Raw genomic sequence first — 12,888 nt, 5'->3', positions numbered from 1 at the left:
TAAAGTCCAACGGAAAAGGTGATCTACCCACCCCCCGACACACAGGTCAGGGGGCGAGTGCCGCCGCCTCAGATGCAGGCTGGGAGGTCTTGGGTCCCAGCAGCCTCAACACTTTAGCGAACACCGCCATAAAGGGACTGGGTATGTGCCGCTCTACAATGAGCCTCTTGATCTCTTGGGTCACTGTTTATGTGCTCACTCAGTGTGCGGTATGCGAAGGGACGCTTCTCAACCTTCGCAGGCACCGGCGCCATGTTTCTTGTCTCAGAAACCATGAGCGGACTTCCCAGCAGTGCCGCTAGATTGCCTCATCTCTTTGCCTCACGACCCGCTTCAAAGCGTTCGCACGGATCAGCGTACCAGACATTTTGGAGACCACGCGCAGGCTTCGCAGTCGTGGAGGCTCATCGGGCCGAGTAAAGTTAGGGAATCGTGAGAGAGTAATCGTGCTGCAGTACGTGCCTCATACATTACTTGCTTCATCGATGGCAACAGGTGGTGTCGCTACATTCGTTCCATGCTATACACTCATTACTGTCTACAGTCATCGTCGGATGGGTTATGCCGAACTTTTATTTGTCTTTTGATGAAAGTTACAGCGCAAACATGCGCTCGATGTACAGCTGTTGCATGTCGAAACAATCGTTCTCTCATGGGGCGACACTCTTTCGACAATCATTTATTGGATTTGTTAGTGGGTCTGGAACACAGGTGCTATTAGAAAATCTCTCTGATTTACTGCACCAAAGCCTGGAAAAGAATGAGGTGGCATTTGGGCTTTTTTTGGACGTAAAAAAAGCTTTCAACACAGTAAATCATCACATTTTAATCTCTAAACTGTATTCATATGGATTTAAGGGTCCTTTTTTGTCACTAATTAAAAACTATCTTCACAATCGCTCACAAGTAGTCATGTTTGGGCCTATCTGCAGTGACGCGGTAAATCTGGTGTGCGGTGTCCCGCAAGGGTCTATCTTATCTCCTTTGTTGTTCAACTTATATGTGAATGATATATGTGACCACGTGAAAGCATCCACCATATTCCTTTATGCCGATGACACTTTACTAGTGTCAAGCAACCCTAAGTTTTCATGTGCCCTGGCTAACCTTCAAGACGACGCTAATAAAGTTAGTGAGTGGTTTGCCTCAAACTTAATACAAATATATAGCACCAAATCCAGACTTGTCTGTTTTCGTAACCCGCACAAAGATGTACCAAGCGTCGCTTCCATATATTTACACCCTTCATATTGCTCTTTGTGCTCTTGTCAACCTATAGCTAGCGTCCAGACGGTTAAGTACCTTGGTGTGCACATAGACAGTGATCTGACGTGGAATACTCATTTGACCCACATTTGTAAGAAACTTAGAAGTGTTGCATGTTTGTTGTTTAAATTAAAAACCATGATGCCTTTTTCTGTCAGAAAACGTATCGCCCAGGCTCTGGGGTATGGTGTTTTAAGATACGGTATGTGTTGTTTTTTTAACTGCTCTTTCACATGGAAATGTCGAGTTAATAGGATTTTGAAAAACATCGCTACAAGCGTCCTCTACATGCCACAGGAGAATTTGCCCAGCAGTGTCTTTAGAACATCCGGTTTGCCTTCTTTTGAGAATCTTTTTAAACAAATCGAAGTACTTAAATATTTTTGGAGCAGTGCATACAGGCACATAAATACGAAACCGGTACCGTTGAGACATGTTCCTCGTTATCTTAAACCGAGAGTGCGCCCTCACTACGGTAAAGCAACAAGACGCTATTATGTTCCTGCTATCTTCAATGAACTACCGGACGATGTATTTTCTTTGTCCACCCGCAAAACACTGAGAGTTGCTGTTCAAGCGTTAGAGAACCTTTAATATGTACTGATGTTATCAGTGCATCTTTGATAATGTGTGATGGTTGTGCTAAATGCACAACCAGCTTCTGATGGAGTTCTGGTGTGGCGCGTAGATTGCCGCGGCTGCCGGTTGTCGCCGCACAAGCCCTCTTGTGGCTTCGGCGCTTCCGTTTTGTATACTGTTTTTACTATACTGAATAAAGATTATTATTATTATTATTATTTCAGTGCAACATTCAGTGCAGGATTCTGTCTGAATATCGCTCAAATAACGGTCATACTCATGGCGCTGTCATCCTAATGTCGTGATGCCAAACACTGTAGCGTAACATCCGATCTTTGCATGATATACTAGTTCAACATTTACTTGGAAGCGTTCATGTGTACTTCGTTGCGAAACTGCCTCCACAGCCAAATTAGACACTGAGTTTGAGTTAGTGATGGTGTATTGTGCAAATTTCTACATTGTTTTTTTTTTACATTCCTCCGCCATCGAAATATCGCGGCCACTGCCCGTAATAGACAGATAAAGCAACGCCATTAACGCTTTACATTGGCCCTGTTCATGACAGGCAGGTTAAACAAATAAACTGATTTTCTGTTTTGAAAAGAACGGCGAATTATGCGTGTATATGACACCTCTTACCGCAAACACATGTTCTGCACCCAGAACAGATGTCTGAGGAAGGCTATGTGTTCTTCAGACTTAATTATTCTACAAGTTTTATTCTGTCAATGCCACTCACCGGAAATGTTTCACAGAAATTGTCACAAGCACTTTTATTACGATACATCTTAAAAATTTGTGGATCAGTAATATCTCCATGAGAATACAGTAGCATGCGTTAAGATGTTCGAGCCTTCAATCTGAGAAATAGTTATGGGCCGAGCATCATGAGCCGACTTTGTGTTCTGGTCCTTTTATAAAACAGACAATGAAATTGATACGGGCCATCGTACCCTCAAAACTTCTTTATTTATTACAAACATATTTTAGCAGCACACTGTTCCACGAGTGCTTTCCTGTTTATTTTTCCCATTTCATTCTTGGGCAAGAAGTCCAGGAAGAAGACACCTCCATGAAGTTGCTTGTGGACAGCCAACTTTTCTAGAAAGCGAGAAGAATAGAGTTCATCACAAACAAAACAGCATCATAAAAAATATGGGCAAGAAATAGTGCAGAACCTTCAATGTTGATAATGTACTACCATTTTCTATCACTGTGCTCATACATTTATTGATCTTCTGCCTTTCTAATTGCAGTGCCGTGTGTGTAGACTCGTGTGAGTGTGACAACTTTATTGAACATCCTGCAAATTGATGGCATAGGTGCAACACCCGCACTCCATCGCGACGCGGGGGGCAACAGAGGCACTCGGGCTCCCGACCGCTCCCCGCACTTGCTGGAGGGCCCAAAGTAGGGCCTGGAGATCTGAGCTACTCAGTGTGGCTCTTCTCAGGGACCGAAATCTTTAGAAAAAATGAGATGATATACTGCAAATTGGCTAATAAGGCATTGCATTCTGCAGCACAATGCGAACCAAAATAGCTACCGGTACATATGAAGGTTGGCGTCGCGCACCACAAGATTCAAACATTTCGCTACAAAGAGCATGTTTTGATTTTTGGCAATCATTATAAAGATATGTCCTGCAGGTATAAAAGTGCTAAAAAATGTTCAATCTAAAAGCCCTGCTAGTCCCTGACGCAGCCGAAAGCGGCAAAGAGCCTGATGAGGTGAAGCTAGTCCTCGTCAGGACTTTCGACAGTGCTAGACATATCATCGAAGCTTACACAATGCGCCAAGTTGGCATAACAAGTGTACGCCACCACTGTACTTGCATACACAAAAATCGTAAATTCCTTCATGGGATTCAAAATATTAATAAGCACGTGTTGAAATACGGCTCTTCAGCACGAACATAAATATTTCGAGAGTGAATGACGTGTCTTATATTTCATTCCAAATTTATTTTCGCTAATAATGGTCCCAGCCTTTGGTTTGTTTATATTACGACTAGAGGTGCATAATTTTTGTGCTTGGGACCATGAAAACCTTTATCAGCATTGTACAAAAGACAATTTAAGCCAGGAGCAACAAGAGCTCCTGCCAATGCTATGGCTAAACCACAGAACAACACAAGAAGTTGCCACTCTAGCTTATCAGGAATGACAAATGTCTCTGGATATGTGTGCATTTACAGGAGTCTAGTAAGGACATGGTTAGTGTCGGGTGCTCCTGCTACCCAACGGTGAGCACGTGGTGGCACGTGCATGAAGTCGCAGGTGAAATGTGCTTAAATACGAGGTGATACATCCTGGTGCGGTAAGTTGGATTGTCCTTGAGGAGCCACGAGACGATTACTTTCGTAACACCACGTTTGTCTGCCGACATTCTTTGGCACTGCTGTGCAAGCTGCGTGAGTGTGGCCCTTGTACCACCAATCTCATATTTTCATACCACCGATGTCTCATATTTCTAACAGATTTGCAGGCCAAGGTTCCTCAATTGATGAAGGGGGGGTATGGGAGAAAATGAAAGCAGAGCATCGCAATACCTTTTTTTGAAACATAAGCTGGAATTCAAGCTTCGGAGGCGAAAGCACGAGACTAGTTATGTTGCAAACTAGTTAAGAGGCAGCTCTATTAGCTAGGTAAATACATGGAAAAGAAGAAATTGCATTTTCTCGCCCAAACAGCACCAAATTTTTCAAGCTTACTTATTTAAAACAAAAAGCACAAATTTAGTAACAAAAGGAAGGGATTTCTTTTTTTAGGCTATAATTGTTTCTACTAAAACAGCTGAATGTTATAAATCTCCACAAAACAAAACTCTAGTTTATAACTCTAACTCATGAATGAGAACAGCTACCACAATTCTGTGAATTTCATCTAATGGTACATCTAAAGCTGACATATATTTAAGTATATTACATTGCTCAGATTGATTGATTGATTGAGTAACTTTTATTTTACAGTCCTGCAGAACGCGTATTAGCACGTCGCGGGCCGCTCCCACGTCGGGACCGACAGGCCTAGCCTGCGAGCCGCATCGTGGGCCTGCTGGACAGCCCAACGTTGCTCAGCCAGGAGTGGGTTGCGGAGGGCCGCCTCCCACCTAGCTGAGCTGAGGTCAGGGCTTGCTATAGAGATACATCCCCAGAGCATGTGCGAAAGTGTTGCTCTATCCCCGCAAGCAGGGCACGCGTCATCAGTGTAAATCTCCGGATATATCGCATGTAACGTGAACAGGTTGGGATAGGTTTCTGTCTGCAGCAGTCTGAATGTCAGTGCCTGAGGCCTAGTGAGCTTGGGGTGAGGAGGAGGGTATTGTCGCCGCGAGAGATAGAAGTGTTTAAGGAGTTCATTATAAGTGGCCGGCGCGTCCCTACCATGCATAACTCTCTCTTCGGCCGTTACAGCGCCAGCGCGGTCAGTCAGTGCGCGCGCGGCAGCGTGGGCCGTCTCATTGAGGTTCGTGGGGACACCCGCCATGTGCCCAACGTGGGCTGGGAACCAAGTAAGCGAGTGATACTTGATTCTATCCGGACCTGCCTTACGAAGCAGCCCAAAAGCCTGTTCTGAAATCACTTCACACTGAAATGCCCTAATGGCCGACCGTGAGTCACTGTAGATGACGTCGCTGCTGTCATCAAGCATCGCCAAGGCAATGGCCACCTGCTCGGCTATCGCCGGATCTCCGGTTCGTACAGATGCACAGTTCGTGAGTCGCTGTTTGGAATCCACCACTACTGCAGAAAAGGAGCACCCCTTCCGATATGCAGCCGCGTCAACAAAGCAGGCTCTACGCCCCTCTGTCTGGATCTGTTTGAGTATAGTTGAAGCTCTTGCTTTCCTTCTACCCTTGTTATATTCAGGGTGTACATTTCTTGGTATCGGCGATACGGAGATCAAATCTCGTATGTCCCGTGGTAACTGGCATTTTCTTGGTGCTTCTGCAGATGGTGGGTAGCCGAGCTCTTGTAATATCCTCCTACCGGCGGCGGTCGTGGAGAGTCTGGCAAGTCGCGCTCTTTCCTGAGCCTCTGCAATCTCCTCCAGAGTGTTATGCACACCTAGCTGGAGGAGGCGATTGGTGTTGGTGAAGATCGGTATACCCAGGGCTCGCTTAGTTATTTTCCTGAGCAACGTGTTGAGTTTGTTCCTCTCTGCTCTTTGCCATCTGTGCATAGCCGCCACGTAGGCAAAGTGGCAAAGCACAAAGGCGTTAATCAACCGTAGCAGATTGTCCTCTTTAAGGCCATGATGGCGGTTAGCCACCCTTCGGATGAGACGTACTGCGTTGTCCGTCTTGGTCGTGAGCTTGATTATTGTTTGCGCGTTAGAGCCAGTAGATTCGACCACCATGCCGAGTATTCTTATTGCGTCGACCCTAGGAATCTTGTCTCCCTTGCCCGTGCGAAGACAGATGGTGCTGTCAGACAGTGGTCTCCAGCCCATGGGCTTACGACCTCTTCTTAAGGGGCGGTAGAGTAAAAGCTCTGACTTCTTAGCCGAACAGTTTAATCCCGTGGGTCGAAGATAGCCCTCCGTGACCTCGATGGCCTCCTGTAACGCACTCTCAACCTGTCCGTCACTTCCTCCAACACACCAAATGGTAATGTCATCCGCATAGATGGTATGCCTGATGCCCTCGACTCGTGAGAGTGTTCTGGAAAGGCCGATCATGGTCAGGTTAAACAAAGTGGGCGAGATCACCGAGCCCTGTGGAGTGCCGCTTGTTCCAAGCTCCACCTCTTCCGCGATCATGTCTCCTGCGCGGAGAGTCGCTCTTCTTCGGTGCAAAAATGACCTGACGTAATCATGGAATCTTACGCCCAGACCAAGCTCGGATATCGATTGCAGTATAAATTGATGGGCTATCTTATCGAAAGCCTTCTCCAAATCTAGTCCAAGGATGGCCCGAGTGTCCCGCGTGTCATTGTCGATTATCTGACTCTTGATGAGCTTCATGGCGTCCTGTGTGGACAGACCTGCCCTGAAGCCAATCATCGTGTGGGGGTAGAGTTCCTTGTGTTCGATGAACCTCGTGAGCCTGTTGAGTATGACATGTTCCGCGACCTTGCCTACGCAGGATGTGAGCGATATTGGTCGTAAGTTGTCCAGGCTTGATGATTTACCAGGTTTGGGGATCAGTACTGTAAGTGCCCGCTTCCATGCTTCCGGGACCTTGCCTTCCTTCCATGTCTCGTTGATGACTTCTGTCAGATATTCTATCGAGTGATCGTCCAGGTTACGGAGGGTCCTATTTGTGATGCCGTCGGGACCAGGAGCAGACTTGCTACATTGCTCAGAATCGTACCAATTATATGGAAGTCGAACTGCTGCTAAACCCTTGTAAACATTGTAATTTGTCCACTTTCAGTGATCTAGTTCATGCAGTTTACAGAACTGCGATATCTCTTATTGGTGCCTAGTTACGAATTCGTAAACTTTCTGCTTGTACTTTTTCAAGCTTAGCGGTTTTTTAAAAATATCCGGACCCTAATATAAGACTTGGGTTCAAATAGCCACTAGAATTTAGCTTTAGCTTTCAAGCGCAATAAATGTTATTAATATTGGCCAAGGGAGTTTTTGAGACAAGCCTTTTTTGCGTTCTACATGTATTTGAATAGGTGGCGTCAGAGTTGGACCCCAGCTGAGGCCACCTCTTGCGTGCTGTGAGACACACCAGAAGTGTAGATGGCGTCATATTAGTGCAACTTACAAGCTACAAGCTATTTGATGCTTCTCCAAAATAAGAAAAGACCACAGTAATCATTTTTTATGTCAATAGCTATTTGAGCATGCACGCACATCCTGTGTAATTCTGCGAATGGTTAAACCTATGATACCCATTGAGATAGCTAAGTTGCTATAGCAGTGCGTGGGTGAGCTGGAGGTAGTGGGTATGATCCAGGCCACGGTATCCTCATCTTTAAATCCACGCATGTACTCCGATAGAGATGCACGTAAAAAAACCCCGTATTGTAAAAATTATCCCGATGTCCCTAACTACGGTGTGCCTCATGGCCATATCGCGGTCCTGGCACGTAAAACCCAAGAATTTCTTCAATAATAAACATACGCTAGAAAGGTTAAGAAGGCTAAGCTGGGAAGGCTTGGGAGTGGGGATCAAGGGCGAATTTCTCAGGAACCTAAGGTTTTCAAACGACATTGTCCTGTACAGCAAAACAGGGAAAGAATTACAACAAATGACTGAGGAACATGGAGAAAGTGCAAGAGTGGGGTTGGAAATTATTGTGCAGAAGGCAAAGATAATGCCTGGCAAGGGAAAATACTTCAGGATCGCTAGTGAGGCTTTAGAGTACGTAAAGAAGTAGGTTAAGTTAGGTCCAATACTGACAGGGCAATGTGATCATAAGAACGAAATGTACAGGAAAATGAAATGCTTTGGAGTGTATACGGCGGGCATTGGCCAGATCCTAAGAGCTTACCACTATCGCTGAAAAAGAAAGTGTACAATCACTGTACTATACTGGTGCTAACATGAGCGGCAGAAACTTGGAGATTGACAAAGAAGCTCGAAAACAAGTTAAGGACGGCGAAAAGAGCTATGGAACAAAAATATCAGGCGTAACGTAAAGAGCGAGGAAAAGAGCGCTGACGAATGAGAGAGCGAACAGTGATTGCGGATATTCTAATTTGCATTAATAGACCAATGAAGCTGGGCAGGCCATGTAATGAAAAAAGATGAAAAACCTCTGGATCATTGGAAATACGGAATGGGTGCCGAGAAAAGGGAAGCGCATTCGAGGACGGCATAAATGAAGGTGGGATGATGAAAGGAAATTTGCGGGTTCAAGATGGAATTGGCTGGCTGAGGACCGGGGTAGCTGGTGATCACAGGGAGAGGCCTTCGTCTTGCAGTGGGCATAGATAGGGTGATGGTGACGGTGATGATGTTGATGAAAGTTAACCTATTATTTTCGCAACTGAAACTTGAAATTAGAGTTTGATGTAATTGTACAGTAACCTTGAGACAACTAATTGGATGCCCTATATTATCCAACACACACTTAGCAAATGAAAAAGTGGGGCATAAAGAATTAGTTAAAAATGCTTTGACGGTTGTCACCGAGAAGAGAAGTTCTCTGTACCTTGGATAGAAAATAAACATACATGGAAGAAAAGAGCCAAAGAACACTGCATTATATCTCAATGGAGCCTGGCTAGTGAAGATGGTGAAGGTAGTTCTTGCATGGCGCCATAAAACATTATTCCGGAAGGAGCCATAAGTAACATATATTCGAAAGAGAACTAAGCTGACATAGCATGACTAAAACAAGGCACGGGCCCCCATTTTCTTTGTACGGGTTCGTAGTTCGCACATGGGATGACTGGAACGTATGCGCGCATGTGAAGCAGCTCTATACGCATTTTAACCACCGTATTCTGGGGTTTTTGTTGCGCTGCTCACATGAAAAGTTATTACCAACTCCCCTAGCCAATCGGATCCGCCATTCTGCCGATCTTTGAGCCGCCAAGCTCGTTCACACGTAAGTGTGACATAGATTTAGACACTTTCTAAAGACACACAGTTATTTTCATCCAAATGTAGGTGTCGTTTTAGAAATCATCTCAGTCTTAGCTGCCGACACACATTCTCAGCTATAGACTATCACAAAGCATGAATAATTGAACCCAGCTCATAATGGGCGCAGACGCATAGCCATACCTGCGATGGTTCTTTTCATCTTATCCGTCAGCTCCGAGGTGCTACAGGTTGTGGGCTTTTCCTTTAGCACTACAGCAGCAGCTGGTGCTTCGCCGTACTGAGCGTGCGGTATTCCGACCACTGCAACTTCCGCAATGTCTGCGGAGTGCTCCTGAAGAAGCAGTTGCTCGAGTTCTGCTGGGACAACCTGGTTGTCCATGCACTTGATTAACTCCTTCATCCGCTGGACGAAATGAAAGCGTCCATCTTCGTCATAGTAGCCAGCGTCTCCTGGAAAAAAATAATTCAATGAAGAGCGCGACGCTTCTTGACATGCATACGAGAATTCTTATATGGGCGCTGGTGGTAAATGAACGTAGGCAAAAAAAAGTGCCACCTCCTAAAATGTTATCCTTTCTTTTATTACCTCATATTAGAGTACAGCGTTTAGGCGCCTATTCGTTCTACAAGCGTCGTCGTCAGCGGAGTAACGGAGCGAACGACCACAGCGAAAGATGAAGGAGCGAGCGCGGAGCGACATGAAAGATGCGAGCCACGAACGGTGGCGACCAAGGCGAGTGGCTCAGTCAATGGCGTGCGTGCGGCAAACTGGGGTCATTCTGACCCGCCCGACCGTTCTATGCGTAGTCATGTTTAATCGGAGCCGGACCGCTCGTGTCCTACTATCATCTGCTCGTGACAGCTCTCGATCGCGCCCGTTTGATTTGCTTCCTTGGTCTCGTTCGCGCATGTTTCGATTGTCAAAGTTTGCGACTGTTTTTTAATTTGATTGCACGCGCGATGGCAATTGTGCGGCGCTTTCTGGAAGCCACGAGGCACCAGCGCTTAGAGTGAAACCTTCGACAAGGCACGCATAAAAGCCGACCCGCTTTACCCGCAGAAAAGGTTTTCCACACTTACGGGCTCTGCTACATGCCTCTTTCAAATTCTTTGCTTCAATATATCGCGAAATCAAAACACGTATAGAGCTGCGCTTATATTTCAAATAAGGGAGTATGGTAATCGCGGAAAATATTTTTCCGCTCTTGTTCATAACTTTGAGAAATGTACCTGGGCAAAGCATTAGGGTTGCTTTGGGCTGGCAAGCATTATTCCGTGTGCTGTAGAGATATTCTGGAGATTAAAGGAGCAATAAAGCTATAATTGCATAGAACCTGTTTTTGATGCGCAAGTCTAGTTTTTCAGAACAAAATGTGCATAATAAGGTTGTCATGAATTTCTCATATAGGTCTCCCTTCAACCATCGCATTTATGACTTCAAGATAATTATTTGTGTTTGAGAACATATTTACGGAAAGTTCAAATAAATTCTCGTTTCTTGAGGGCAGCGTACCTCATGACATGGCGTCACCGCATGGAAGGTAAGGGCATTATGACGGTTCAAGCAGTCAGAAAAACACAGAGAGGGTCTGTGTCTGTCCCACGTCCTCTTTTAGTCCATTCTTTCACGCTGATTTACTATTGCTAATGTGGACCCAACTATGTTAATATTTTAATATTGCCTAGCCCTGGTTCATCATCTTTATCATCATCATCATCACCCTATATTGTGTCCACTGCAGAACGAAACCCCCTCCCTACACTCTCCAATTACCCCTCTCCTGAGCCAACAAATTCCAACTAGCTCCTGCGAATTATCATTTTTTAATCAACCCAGCAATTCTTCTGCCGTCCTCGACTGCACTTACCTTCTCTTGGCACCCATTCTGCAACCGTAATGGTCCGCCGGTCATCTAACCTACGCATTATATAACTTGCCAAATTCCATTTTCTTCTCTTGATGTCAAATAGAATATCGGCTATCCCCGTCTGCTCTCTGACACACACCGCTCTCTTCCTGTCTCCTAACGCTAAGGTTAACATTCTTCGTTTCATCGTTCTTTGCGCGATCCTGAACTTGTTTTCGAGATTCTTTATCAGTCTCCAAGTTTCTGCCCCATATGTTAAAACCGGTAGAATGCATTGATTGTACACCTTTGCATTCCATGATAATGGTAAGCTTCCAGTCTGGATCTTACAATGTCTGCCGTATGTGGTCGAAACCATTCTTATTCTTCTGTAAATTACCTTCTCATAATCAGAGTCCCCTGTGAGTAATTGAACAAGGTAAAGCTACTCCTTCACAGACTCTAGAGGCTGACTGGCGATCCTCAACTCTTGTTCCCTTGCTCTGCTATTGATCATTATCGTTGTCTTCTGCATAATAACCTTCAACACCACTCTTATACTTTATCTGCTAAGGTGCTCAATCATTTGTTGTAACTCGTCCCCAGTGTTGCTGAACAGGACGATTTCATCTGTAAATCGAAGGTTGCTGAAATATTCGCCGTTGTCCCTTACTCCTAAGCACGCCCGGTTTAATCGTTTGAATACTTCTTCCAAGGATGCAGTGAATAGCATCGGAGAGGTTGTATCTCCTTGTCTGATCCCTTTCTTCATAGGTATCTTCCTACTTGTGGAGAATTAAGTTAGCTGTGGAATCTTTGTATGTAGTTTTCAATATATTTACGTAAGTGCCCTGTACTCCTTGATTACGTAATTCCTCTATGACTGCTGACATCTCTGCTGAATCCAATGTCTTTTTGTAATCTATGAAAGTCATATAGAGAGGCTGATTGTACTCTGCAGATTTCTCGATTACCTGATTGATGATATGGATGTGATTCATTTTAGAGAATCACTTCCTGAGACCATCTTGTTCCCTTGGGTGACTGAAATCCAGTGTTGCCCTTATTCCTTTGGAGCTTATGTTCGTGAATACTTTATATGGTACTGGAAGTAAGCTAACGGGTCTATAATTTTATATTTCTTTGACGTCTCACCTTTTGTGGATTAGTGTAATGGTGGCATTCTTCCAGTTCTCTGGGGCACTTGAAGTCGATAGACGGTTCGTATAAAATGCCGCTGTTTTTCATGGAATATGTCTCCTCCATCTTAGATTACATGGACCGGTAGTTCATCTTCTCCTACCGCATTCCACTGTTTAATGTCTTGCTAGAATTTTCTAAATTCTTCGCAAGTTATAGAAGAAGCCTCTGTAACCTGTTCATTACAATTCCGAATTGAGGTATCGCGGCTGCTATTGGCACTGCACAAGCCTGTATAGAATTCTTCCGCTGCTTTTATATATCTTTGAGATTGCTGATGATATTACCTCGCGTATCTTTCAGTGCTTACATCTTGTTTTTTTTCTATACCTAGTTTACTTCTCACAAACCTAATATTTCGTCCTATTATTGAGTGCTTCCTCCGTCTTTCTCAAGTTACAATTTAGAATATCCCAGATTTTTTTCTTGTTGGTCAGCTTTGACACTTACGCGAACTCTATCTAATCGCTTGAGTAGGACA

At 44.7% G+C, this 12,888-nt stretch overlaps 1 long non-coding RNA gene across 1 annotated transcript; it reads right to left on the bottom strand.

The window, feature by feature from the left end:
• Window positions 1–2,798: 2,798 nt before the first annotated feature.
• On the bottom strand, window positions 2,799–9,631 carry LOC140217406 (uncharacterized). Its single transcript, XR_011893970.1, has 2 exons — window positions 9,541–9,631; window positions 2,799–2,949 (listed from the first exon to the last, which is right to left on the bottom strand). It is a non-coding gene; the product is annotated as an uncharacterized lncRNA (long non-coding RNA).
• Window positions 9,632–12,888: the final 3,257 nt, after the last annotated feature.

Source organism: Dermacentor andersoni, chromosome 4 (assembly GCF_023375885.2).
Source record: "Dermacentor andersoni chromosome 4, qqDerAnde1_hic_scaffold, whole genome shotgun sequence".
Lineage (NCBI taxonomy): Eukaryota > Metazoa > Arthropoda > Arachnida > Ixodida > Ixodidae > Dermacentor > Dermacentor andersoni.
Note: the sequence above shows the minus strand (reverse complement) of the source record. Positions and strands in the feature narration are given on the sequence as shown.